Source organism: Cupressus sempervirens, chromosome 7 (genome assembly GCF_028749045.1).
Source record: "Cupressus sempervirens isolate cs-2001-9-10 chromosome 7, ASM2874904v1, whole genome shotgun sequence".
In the NCBI taxonomy this organism is placed as follows: domain Eukaryota; kingdom Viridiplantae; phylum Streptophyta; class Pinopsida; order Cupressales; family Cupressaceae; genus Cupressus; species Cupressus sempervirens.
This window is the reverse complement of record NC_143124.1, coordinates 273,449,598-273,461,909: the sequence shown is the minus strand read 5'-3', so window position 1 is coordinate 273,461,909 and position 12,312 is coordinate 273,449,598. Positions and strand designations below refer to the sequence as shown.

The window sequence follows — 12,312 nt, the reverse complement described above, 5'->3', positions numbered from 1 at the left end:
GAAAATGCTCTGCCAAGGTGGATTCTCAACATGAGCTACTTTAGTGGGAGTCGAACCCACAACCACAAGGTTCTCAATCTTGGGCGCCAAAAGGAACTTTTCAATCTTGTGCACAACCTCCATGTTTTTGTTGTTGATGGCCTCCAAGTAATCAAAGAAAAATGATTAGAACTGAAGCACTTCCAGGAACTATTGGATGAAGGATGAGGAAGAGGGGAACATCTCGTCGTCCAGAACTATCCTGACTTTAGGGGAAATCTCTTTCATAATTGTAGCGATGGAATCTTGGGCTAAAAATTAAGGAGATTAGACGGTGCATGCCCAGGACCATGTTGACTGCCACAAACTCTCCTCCTCACATGTGTAGCATGGGGATGGTCATAGTTTCAAATTCCTCTGACTCTAGGACATTGATTTCGAAGCTAATGTTGAACTCCTTGGTTAAATGGTAGAGATTTTCCTTGACGAGGTGCATCTATACCAAGTGGACAAGCTTAAATGATGAACATGAAGAGCATTTTCAATGCCATATTTTAAATTCTTGCTAGCACTCAATGGCATGTGTTAAATTCTTGCCAGCACATATAAAATTTCTTCCTTTTTCTACCGAATTTTTTGACTTTCTATGGAAAAGACTGCTCAGAAAATTAACTCCGGCCAATGAGAAATTTTTAATTTGATTTTAATAACCACTAATGAAAGAATGATAGTCTAAGAAGATGATTATTAAATTTTCACCATTTCCAAAGCATAACTAATACGAAAGAGCCAAGTGAAAACTATAGTCCCCGCCTTTAGAATGTCGGGACTAACAAAAAAACTTATATGCAATCAAGTATGACGTTCTCTATAAAATGCAAAAATATTTTATTTCCATGTTTCTCTCTTTACATATTGTTTTTTCGTCCATAGAGCTATGTTTTCTACTCTCTAGCCAAGATAGGGTTCTCACACATTTGTTTTTAAAACAAAACTATATTATACTTTTGCTATAATCAAGAATCGAACCTGAGACCACAAAGAATGTGCCAATGAAGTTGACACTCCAAAATACATCAAGAAACCAACAACAACTAGATCATGAAGTGGAAACTCCATTTGACCAAGTCTTATTGGCACAATAGTGTCAAGATAATGAAATTTACACCCAATAAAGATAAAGATAACCTTTATTACCACAAAGGTACCAAATGTCTCAAGGAAAACAACACCACACAATTTTTCTGAAGCCAAAATAAACCCAACAAAAAATGTCCTACCTCCCAACATAGAGAAATAGATGAGAAATAATTCTATTGTATATACACGGTGCTAATATCTCCAAGGTCCCCAAACCAACTACGAGGGTATGCTACAAATCCAATATTCATGGTTTCTAATGACTGATGATAGTTGTGCAAACTGAAAATTCTTGTCAATGTTGCTTTCTTATCAAGTTAGATAAGTGTGAGTTATCAACAAATATTTCTACCTTAGGAAGCAGATGCATAAATGATAAAGAGGGCAATCACAAAGTTCTATTTGCTGGAGGGTTTTTAATATAATGCACAATAATCATAGTGAATTCCAAAAGAATCAAACTAATAGCCTATATCCACATATATATTTCCATCCCATGATTTAGATTCGAGATCTATTATACTAATAGGTAGCTCTGCAAGTTGTTTCATATCACTCCTTGAATTTTGTCTAATACACCATGGTGTTTTATTGAAGTTCCTTTCGTGTGTTGCTATAGAAGCTGGCATAGATTGCAATGAATGCATACTCATAGTACACTTAGTTTCACCTTTTGCCTTCATTGTTCAGAATGTAGAGATCCTTATCTAATGGAGGTATGATCATTATGTCATAAACATTTTTACCAAGTAAAGATTGATCTAAATTGTGCTCATGTGATTTTTTCATATTCTTTCTTTTCTTTTAAACCAATAAACACATTAAACAACTATTAATGAGCTTGTTTTGAATTCACTTTGTTCGCTAGATTATGAAAATTGACATGAATAAATAAGATTAATATTTAGAACTTGCCAAATTGACCCCACAATGTAGTGTCAATGAGGCTATAAATTGGGGATATAATCTTTATAAATCAAACAAAGGATAAAACTATAGCTCTGAGAGGGCTGGGTAAAGCTTATATTTTTTATAAATTCAAATCTACTAATGCTTCTTAGGTAGTTCTCCAACATGGGACATGGGTAATATGTTGAAAAATTTGTCATTTACAGGTTTGGACATTAGATTTTCATCCCCAAGGCCATTCTAGATCAAAACACCCAATGTGGATTGAGTTACCATTTCTTAATGTAGCATTCAGACCATTTTTGAAAAATATAGTGGAGCAACTTGGGAGGGTTATCTGGTTCAAGAATAACATTGATAAGTTCTCTAGCTTAAGAGTGCATCCAAGGGCTTATGTTTAGATAGATTTGAATAACCAGTTACCAGAAAATATCAAATTAGTTGTGCTAGGCTTTGAGTTTTCTCAGCCAGTAATCTACCTTATTAAACACAATGCCTATTTTTTCTGTAGACAAGAGGGGCATTTGATAAGAGAATGCTCATCCTGTAAGAGTAGAGTTAGTCTCTCCTAGGCCACAACTCCAACCTCAAACCCTGAGTTGCAATCTCCTCAACCTATGGTGATATCAAATTTGCTTTCCTAGTAAAAAATATCCAATCAATCTACTAGTGAACCAAAGATCCTAAATGATAATGTTTGATCTCCTACCTATAAAGATGCAATAATGACAAATAGTTGGAGAATGATTAGGAAAAGAAAAGACCCTCCTAGGTCAGTTGCTTCACAAAATATAAGGTCTTCACCCTTTCATAATCATTTTTCATCACCAACTGGAGCTAATGTTAGGAATAAGGAAACATCATTGTTTAGTCCTTGCGCAAGGCATAGATCTCCTTCTCCTTCAAAGAGAATCAATTCTATTCAACCTAGGAGACATTGATCAAGGTCACCCAGTCCTAATATTAAGCATCAGGGGAATTTTGAGAAGTCTATTGTGCATGCAAACCATTTTTATGTGTTGCTATAGGAGGATGCCTCTTCCACCTCTGTCTAACTATGAACTTTAAAACTGTGTCTTGGAATTTTAGAGAGTTATCCCTCCCACACTATAAATTTGAGGTTAAGAATACCATTGTTAAATTGAAGCGTGATGTTGTATTCTTACAAGAGGTCAAGTTAAATGGCCCCTCCCTTGTAGCCTCATTACTCAATGTTTGGAGAGAGGGAATCTTCTTCTATACACTACATAGTGAAGGTAGGGGGATGTCAGCCTTGGAGATGGCTTCTTGGTTCAATAGTTTTATCATTGATAGAGGGTAGGACCATGCATATAACTATGTGTGGGTCCTCTCTTTTATCAATGGCCAACTGTTAGTGTAAATAATTAAATATTATTTACACTTTACTTAAGTTTACTTAGGTTAATACATTATTATATTATTTGTAATGTAGACACCTAAGAGTATGCATACTCATATGAGTTGTCTTGTTGACAACACATGAGTTAGCAACTCTTTTATGCACATGGTGTCTACAACATAGGAGTTAGCATCTAATTTAAGCACATGGTATCTACAACATCTCTATACAAGATAAACCATGTCATAATTATCCTCTTATTGATGCACATACATTCATACACAATGGAGAATGATCCACTTCTAGTCAATCTGTGCTTAGTTGTTGAGCTTATCTCCTCACTAACTCCTAGACATTTTAGAAGCATTCTAGAGGCCTTTATATACATGTACTCCTAGTGTGTATGTACACTATTCATTTTCATATCAATAGTATGATCATACATTATTTGGTCCATATTGTGCTAGCCTTGTGCTTCTTGATCTTGGCATTATTTTTCCCTAAGGAAAATTCTTACACCAACCTTTTGGTTTTTGTTCGATTTATGCACCTAATAGTGCAAAAGAAAGATGTGAGTCATGGGATTGGTTGTCTAATAATTTACCTTATGCTAATTGGGTTTTTAAAGGTGATTTTAATATGGTTAAGAATCACTCAGATCACAATTGGTCCAATTGTATAAAACTCAACAATGATGAATTTGATAAATGGGTTTTTTTTGTCGCAACACTATTGGGGTCATAGATCCGATTCATAAACATTACTCAAGTCACCATCAAAATTGGTGTACATGTACTAACTATAGGATAGGGGCTAAAAGGAAACTTAGCAGATTAAATAATTTTTATATCTCCCCAAACTTGCAACTTTTTAGAGGTCCCATGAGTATTTTGGTTAATGTAGATTATACTACCACACTTTCAGATCACCTTCCTATTGTTTGCAACATTACTAAGGGGAATCTAAAGGCGGTTGAATCATAACTGCCATTTAAACTTTATATCTCCCATCTAAATATTTTGTCCTACATTGATGCTTTGGTTGGGTTGTGTAATTTGATCCCCAAGTTGAAAGGAGAGTTTTATAAAGTGTGGTGACATTTAGCTATCTCTAAATGTGTTGAGTTTTTGCATTCATTTGGCAAAAGATTAGCATGGCAATGAAAAAGGAAAGAGCAGTCTCTAAAGGGAAAACTTATACTCCAACAAAAATTATTGAATTCTAATCCAAACAATATTGTTATCCAATCATCCATAGCTTCCATTGAAACTCAACTTTGTAATCTTGACCACTTCAGAGGGAAAGGAGCCAAAATCAAAGCTAGATTACACTGGTTTAAAGAAGGCAATATAGTCTATAAATACTTCTTTTGGTATTTAAATCATAGGCATAAAATGGAATTCATTGAACCTAGATTTGATGAGGATCATCAAGTGCATTATCATTCAATAGATATCCAAAAAGTATTTTAGAGTTTTTATGAAAAACTCTCTAGGGAAGAGAAACATATGTAGGATGGGCATTTGGTCTTAGAAGATATCCTTGAAGATGTTATCCTGAGCAAGGTGGATCTAGATTATGGTCATTATATTATTTGTGACCTTTCTATTGAGGACTTAGAACATGTTTTTTTTTTCAATGGCTGGTAACAAGAGTCTTAGGATTGATGGATTATCAATTAAGTTCTATCAAAGCCTATGGGAGCATATTAAGGAAGATTTAAATTATGAATACCTTGAAGCTATTAATGAAGGATCCTTGGATCTAGAGATTAATAGAGGCCTAATTATGATTTTTCCTAAAGGAAAAAATACAGATTTCATAACCAGATGGTGTCCTATCACATTGTTGAATATGTCTTACAAAATTATTGCAAAAGCTTTGGCAACTAGGATTAAACTATTGAACTAAATGATAGATATGAACAAATAGGATTTCTTGGTGACAGATTCATTTTGGATAATCTTATGTTAGCATGGGAGGAATGTGAATAATCCCAACAATTAGGACAAAATACATGGTTAGTTAAGTTGGACTTTGATAATACTTTTGACACAATACAGTGGGACTTTATTATAAGGATGTTGTAGTTGTTGGGGTTTGGGCCCAAGATTTGTAGGCATGTTCAAATGTTATTTTGAGATACTAATGCTCAATTAAGGGTCAATAACTCATTGTCTAATCCATTTCCTTTACAACTCTCTATAAGGAAAGGTTGTCCATTATTCCCGCTCTTGTATGTTTTAGCTATCGAAGCTCTTGGATATCTTTTGCATAAATAGAACCAAATGGGTCTTTTTAAGGGAATATCAATTCCCAATAATTTAGTGGTAATCAATTTTTATTTTGATGACAATAACTTATTTTTTATTGAAAACTCTAAATCTGAAATTGAGCATGTGATGGAGGTGTTGGAGTTGTATTGTTCTACATCAGGCTCTCAACATGGGCAACACAAAACAAAGTTCTTGATGATCTAGCCTAATCCTATACCTCCTTATATTACTAATAAATGTAATCTTATTAAACATGGACAAATTACATGTTATCTTGGTATTCCCTTTGGTTTGGGGGTCACTCTTCGTGACGTGTGGAATTGGTTTCTTACTAAATTGAAGAACAAACTTTTTAGTTGGAGCAACAAATATCTTTCTTTAGCTGGGAAAATATTGGTGATTAATAGAATCTTTTTAGCATAGAACATGTATTAGTCTTCCTGTTGGATGCCATCTACCAAATGCTATGATGATCTTACTAATCTTATCTACTAATTCTTGTGGGCTAAGTGGGATGACAAGGCTAGCTTTAGGGATTCCTTGTGGCTTCATTATATTCAACTAAAACATAGAGGTGGGTTGGGACTACTGGATATTATGACACGTGGAGTTTGTTTATCTACCAAATGGATAGTTTTTTCAAGTGATGATTGATGGAAGATCCTAGTGGGTAACAAAATTGCACTTTCTCATATGAATAGGAGGCGATGTTCTATCGGTTGACTGGATAAAATTCTACTTTCCTGTGTTTTCCATTTAAGAGGTTCTCTACCTTTTCCATCCATTTGGTGGGCTTAGCAATTGGTTTGCAGTTGTTTAGAATGGAGAAAAAACTCTTTACAACATGATTTTAGCTTTTCCATTTCTTCAATTTGGTGGAATAGGCTTATACAATACCATGGACAACCCTTAGTTGTATGTTTCCCTAAACAAGCTCAATGTCTTTTTAGCAAAGGCATTAAAGATTTTAGTGACATTTGGGACTTTAATTCTCTTGATTGGGCTACTTGGACAGATCTATCAAGGTCTACTTCAGTCTACATAACAAGATTGAAGGATTTTTACTTTTTGTCAGGTCACTAGTGCCTTATGATCTCCTAATGAAGATGTGCACTCCCATGCAACGTAGCATTTTCAAGGATTGGTGGTGGCTGGAGAAAATTCCATTTTCTAGCTTCCCTTTGAAAAAAAAATCTACTTTCAAATTCTCCTAGCATTAAAATTGAATCCTCGACTTAAAAATTAGTGGAACCATAGGTTTCTAGAGAGGACATGGATCAACTTGAGTTCACAAATTTGGAAATCCAAAGTGGAGAAAAATGCACATATTTTATCTTCAAAAGTTTTACACCATAAATTACCAGTTGGTGATAGATTTAGATTATTGTTTGAGAAAACCAATTCATGCCCATTTTGTCATCAATTTGAAAATTTGAAACATATCTTTTGGAGCTTCCCTATAGTAAGAAAGAAATGGAATGTCATATTTCAGTGTTTTCCTGCATTTTTGTCATATTTTGAGATGGAAGGAGGTAATCTTTAGGATTGGTCTTCATAAGAATGTAATTTCAAATTCTATGGAACAATGCATTTTGTTTCATACCTAGAAAAGTAGATGCCACACACTATTTAATAATCATTTTTTGTATCAAGAAATAGATATTCTAGTGTTTTACTTAGACATGTTATTTAAACTAGTTTATCTATGTTCATAGTTGAAGATTAAGTGTAAAGAAGAAGAGGGATATTAGAGACAACTGGATGAGATCAAGTGTCAGTTTTTGAAGCTATAGAAAGGTGAAATAAAATTCTCTAGGTAGCTTTAACAACTTCTTAATTTTACAGTTTAATTGATATTTTTGTAATAGTTTTTACTTGCTATATGTGACAGCTTGCGAGCTTCTTCTAGTTCGTAGGCCTTTTGATTGATTATATGTCACAATCAGTCAACTGCTTCTAGTTTTTAAGCCTTTCAACTAATTACAACATGGTTTTGATTGTTTAGCACTATAAGTTTGCTCTGTATATTCATAACTATAGTTATTTGTTTGTATTTTTTATTAGCTTTCTTGAAAAGAAAAAAAAGCCCTTCATTGCTTTAACAATAAGTAAAACCAAAAAATGACTAATCAAGCAAAAGTGTTGGTGGGAAAAAATGACTAGATACATTAAAAAGTCCTCCATTTATGTGGTTTAGTGATTGTGAATTTTAGTATACAATTGGTTTGGTTTGGAGAAAATATGAGGAGGTTTGTTGAATTATCCCTAGCTGGTGAAATTTATTTAATGCAAGCTGACAATCTGAATATAGTGATCATCCTTTTAAAGAATTCATAAATGAACAAATGGTCAATATTAAGAGGAAATAGAATGAGATTGATTCTCTATTCATCCATGTGCTCATGTCTCAAGAGGAAAGAGGAAAAAACTAAGATGAATGTGCAAAATATTGAGTGGTTGAATTTTTCTAATTAAGATAGATTCTCCATCCTAGATTACTATTAATGTCTTGTAGTTTATAGATTTTTTTAAAATTTTCAATAAATTTTTTGTCTCTTTGCCTTAGCTCAATATCTCATATATGATCTCACTTAATGCTTTCTTAATAATGAATCTATATTAACACTCTTATTTTATTATAATTATAAGATAAACAAATATATCATTACTAATTGTATATCTCCTACAGAATTTTTTAAGATCTCATTGCTTAGAGAATTGGATGTTTCTTTGAAGAGTTACATCTTCCAAATATTGAAAAACATTAACAATTCTTATTGATTACATTCTTTTTTCATATCTTCTTTATTTGTACTAATTTGTGTGTCACTCTAAGCATTGAATCAACAAATTTCACTTGTACATTTAATTTTTTTTATCTTTCACATGTATCTTATTCATTGAAGTACAATTTATACCAATTTTTTTAAACAAAGTAGTTAATGGTATCCATATATATTATTTTTAGATAACTTAAATTATTCCTTTATAAAGTTAAGGAACATTAAATAATCTTCATAAATACTACCATGAACAACATGATTATGAATTTTCATATTATGCAATAGGCTTCAAATTTTTTTTATTTATCAACAATAATTTATAATATTGTAATTAATGTTTTTTATTTTTGATTTCTAGTTCAACCTACAAATACTATAGTAAATGTAACATGAATCTATAATTCAAACACGTAGAGATGTTTTTGAAATGTGGTGCACATTTCAAGCTCATTCAAGTCAACCTAGTCATATTAGTGTGTAACTAATGAATGGGATTGAGAACACATGTAAGAAGGTGGATGGTCATTGTCTTGATCAAGCACTTAGACTTGAATATGTAGGATTGAAACATAAAGTAATTAATTTAATAATAATGAACTTTATGTTAAGAAGAGATCAACCCATCTTATCAATTAATTAATTAATTTAATAACCTCAAAGTTAAACTTAATTGACTAGGCTTCTTTAATTAATTAGACTTAAAAGGAAAAAATAAATTATTACCAAGCTATGTGTATAATTAAATGAAATTTAATTACTTAATTTAATTTTAAAATAATATAGAAAATCCAATATAAATTTGTGATGTATTGAGAATGTACCAATAGCAATTGGTCTTACATCATTATTATTTTTATTTTCCTTACACTATCATCTTTTGGAAAGCATCATATTCCATTAAAATGCTATTCCCATGAAGGGAATATATATCTGTCAAATGAAACACATTTCACGAAAATGACTGGTCTAGACAATATAGATACTACTTCATTGGATAATAGTCATATTTATACTATAGATTTTGCTAAGGTCGCCAAAAGAACAATGGGCCTCTAGCATCTAGTATGATTTCTTGCCTCCACATAATAGGTAAAATAAAATGTACAAACAAGTGTATTGGTTAATAACAATTATAGATTTAGGGAAAGGAAGTAAGCTTTGTCTCATGAGGAGAAGTGATTGATGCATCAAGGAAGGTATCAATGGGAGTGTATTTGTAGTCTAGATAAAACATTGAAACCTCAAGATCCTCTTCTCCTAATTCGGAGTTCATATAGTCACCTTTCACAAATATGTTATGCAGAACACAAATTGGAATGTTAACAAGATGAGGCAAAGCTACAATTAAGTGTTGTGTTATGTCAGCAATAATGGGGATCAAGAAAAAAAATCAAATGGTGAGAGAGATAAGAAAGTTACTCTGTGAGAGATTGATCATCTTATATTTTGACAAGTAAACTCTTTTAAAACTAGTCCTTGTTTTGTTTTGCCACAACTCACTCTAGCTTATTATGCTCCCTCACAACCTATAAATCACAAGCCTGTTTACCGTTCTTGGGTCATTTGAAACAATAATCGTAAAAGCTGCAATGTTGTCCTCTAAATTCAAAACCACTGCAACACATTCAAATGACCATTGAATTCTATGTCTCCCTACATTAAATACATCATATTTATATTATAATCATAGACATATTGGTATTTTTCTACTATCCCCGAGAGATTTCTTTCATATTTTCTACTAATTTCAACCCAATTGATATGATATACATTTTGTGAGTCCATCACCATAAATAACAACTTCATCCAACTGAGGATTACTTAGAGGATGGATAAATTAATCAACAAAATATGTTGCAAAAGAGTTGGCAGAAATGAAGAAGTGAGGAATCCCTGATTGGTCAATGACCCTGTGTATTTTTTTTTATCACCGCAAAACCTCTGAAAGGGAGGGAGACCTTTCATCCTATCTACATCATTGCCAAACTTAGGTGGAAGAAACCTCTAATTCTACAACAAGGAATAGTTGAATAAGATATTTGTTCTACACATCCAAAATAAATACAGAATATACAAGCATTCAAAAACTGCTTCATACCTTTATATTCCCAACTTCATGTTAGAATATTTAATGATTTTTAGTTTTCCTAGGCCCACCTACCAAACGAGGCATCTCCTATTTACAGCTCCAATAGTCAATTGCATTTATTGTGGGTAGATGAGTTCAAATTTGGAAAATGAGGAGGAAACTTTTGTGGACAACACAAGGACAAAATAGAGGGAATGTCAGTCATTCCATTATACACATGTAGAGTCAATTTTTGTAGTAGCAACAACAAAGATATTTTTTGGGTATTTTGTGTAACATCATCATCAATTGTTAAATCTATTGAGCAGTGATTGCTCTAGGTCTATTTTATGAGAGCTCTAACTAGCTCAAACTTATTTGTATGCACCTATAGTTGTTGCAACTTTATTCTACTAATAACAATTATAGTTAGATGTACTTATTACATTTTAGTTCTAGACATATTTGTATGCACCTATAGTTGTTGCAACATTATTCTATTAATAACAATTATAGTTAGATGTAGTTATTACATTTCAGTTCTGTAATAGTTCATTTCTGGTTAATAGCAAACAAGAAATCAATTTTGCATACTTCTAGCCTATTACATTTGTGCTACTTCCTTCCTTGTTTATTCTGTTGTGTGTTTAGTTGCTAGCAAAATAGAGAAACACTCTGTTCTTGTTGTTTTTTTTTTTTCTAGAAACCAGTTTGTGTTTTTGGCATGGGTTAACATGCTACTTCGACATGTGTTAACATCACTAGACATACTCTTAGTTTTGTGCTTTTGATAAGTAATTCCTTTGTTGACCGAGTGATTTGGTCCTTCATCAAAGGATTTTTGTGGGATGAACGTGTAGGTTATCCCCCTATTCTTTGTTGTTTTACATGGTATCAAAGCTGATTGACCCTACATCCTTGTGAGTTTGGGCATTTATTTTTTCTGGATATTAAAGTTTATTGTATAAGAGATATGGTAGTAGATGCAAGAAAGATATGGCAACAACCACTATCCTTTAATTGACAAAATTATGATACATGGGTAAAGAAGATGAAAATCATAGCAGTAGCTAATGATTTATGCAAGTTTGTAATCAACAGATTCAATGATGTTACAGTCTCAGCATTATATGCTACCTTCACAACCCACATAAGACTTAGTTGAATGATTCGAGGAGAAAGGATGAGAAAGCATTAAGTCTGATGGAGGTAGCTATGACAAAGGATAGTATTTACTAAGATTGTACCAGAAAATTACTCAAAGAAAGCATGGGATATCCTTGAGGAAAACTTCACGGGGACTGATAAGGTAAGAGTAGTGAAACTACTATTGATCAAAAGGGAATTTGAGAACCTTCAAATGAAGGAAAATTAACCTATTATAGAGCTCAACTCATGAATCTCCACTTTTGTTTTAACCATCTCAAACTAAATTGAAAAGATTATAAAGAGCAGAGGATTGTGGAAAAGATATTAAGGAGTTTAGCTAAGAAATATAACAACCTTGTGATGACCATTGAGGAAGCAAAGGACCTCACCATATTACCCTAGATGAGTTGATGGGAAATCTTCAAACCCATGAGCACCAAATCAATAGATTAGAAATAACTTCCCAAGAGAAGTCTTTAAAGGCTCAAGAGAATTCAAGAGGTAGGGGGAGAGGAAGAAATGGCTCCAGTAGGGGCTCAAGAAGTAGAGGTTGTGAAAGGAATGGTCAAAGGAATGTTGGTGGAGAAAGTTCAGGATGAGTAGGTGACCAAGAGGGAGTGAGCAGGTAACCAAGAGGTAGCAAGCAAC

General features: G+C 32.9%; 1 pseudogene; it reads right to left on the bottom strand.

The window, feature by feature from the left end:
* Positions 1-978: 978 nt before the first annotated feature.
* LOC149546474 (uncharacterized) lies at positions 979-10,620 on the bottom strand (annotated as a pseudogene).
* Between the last annotated feature and the right edge of the window lie 1,692 nt (positions 10,621-12,312).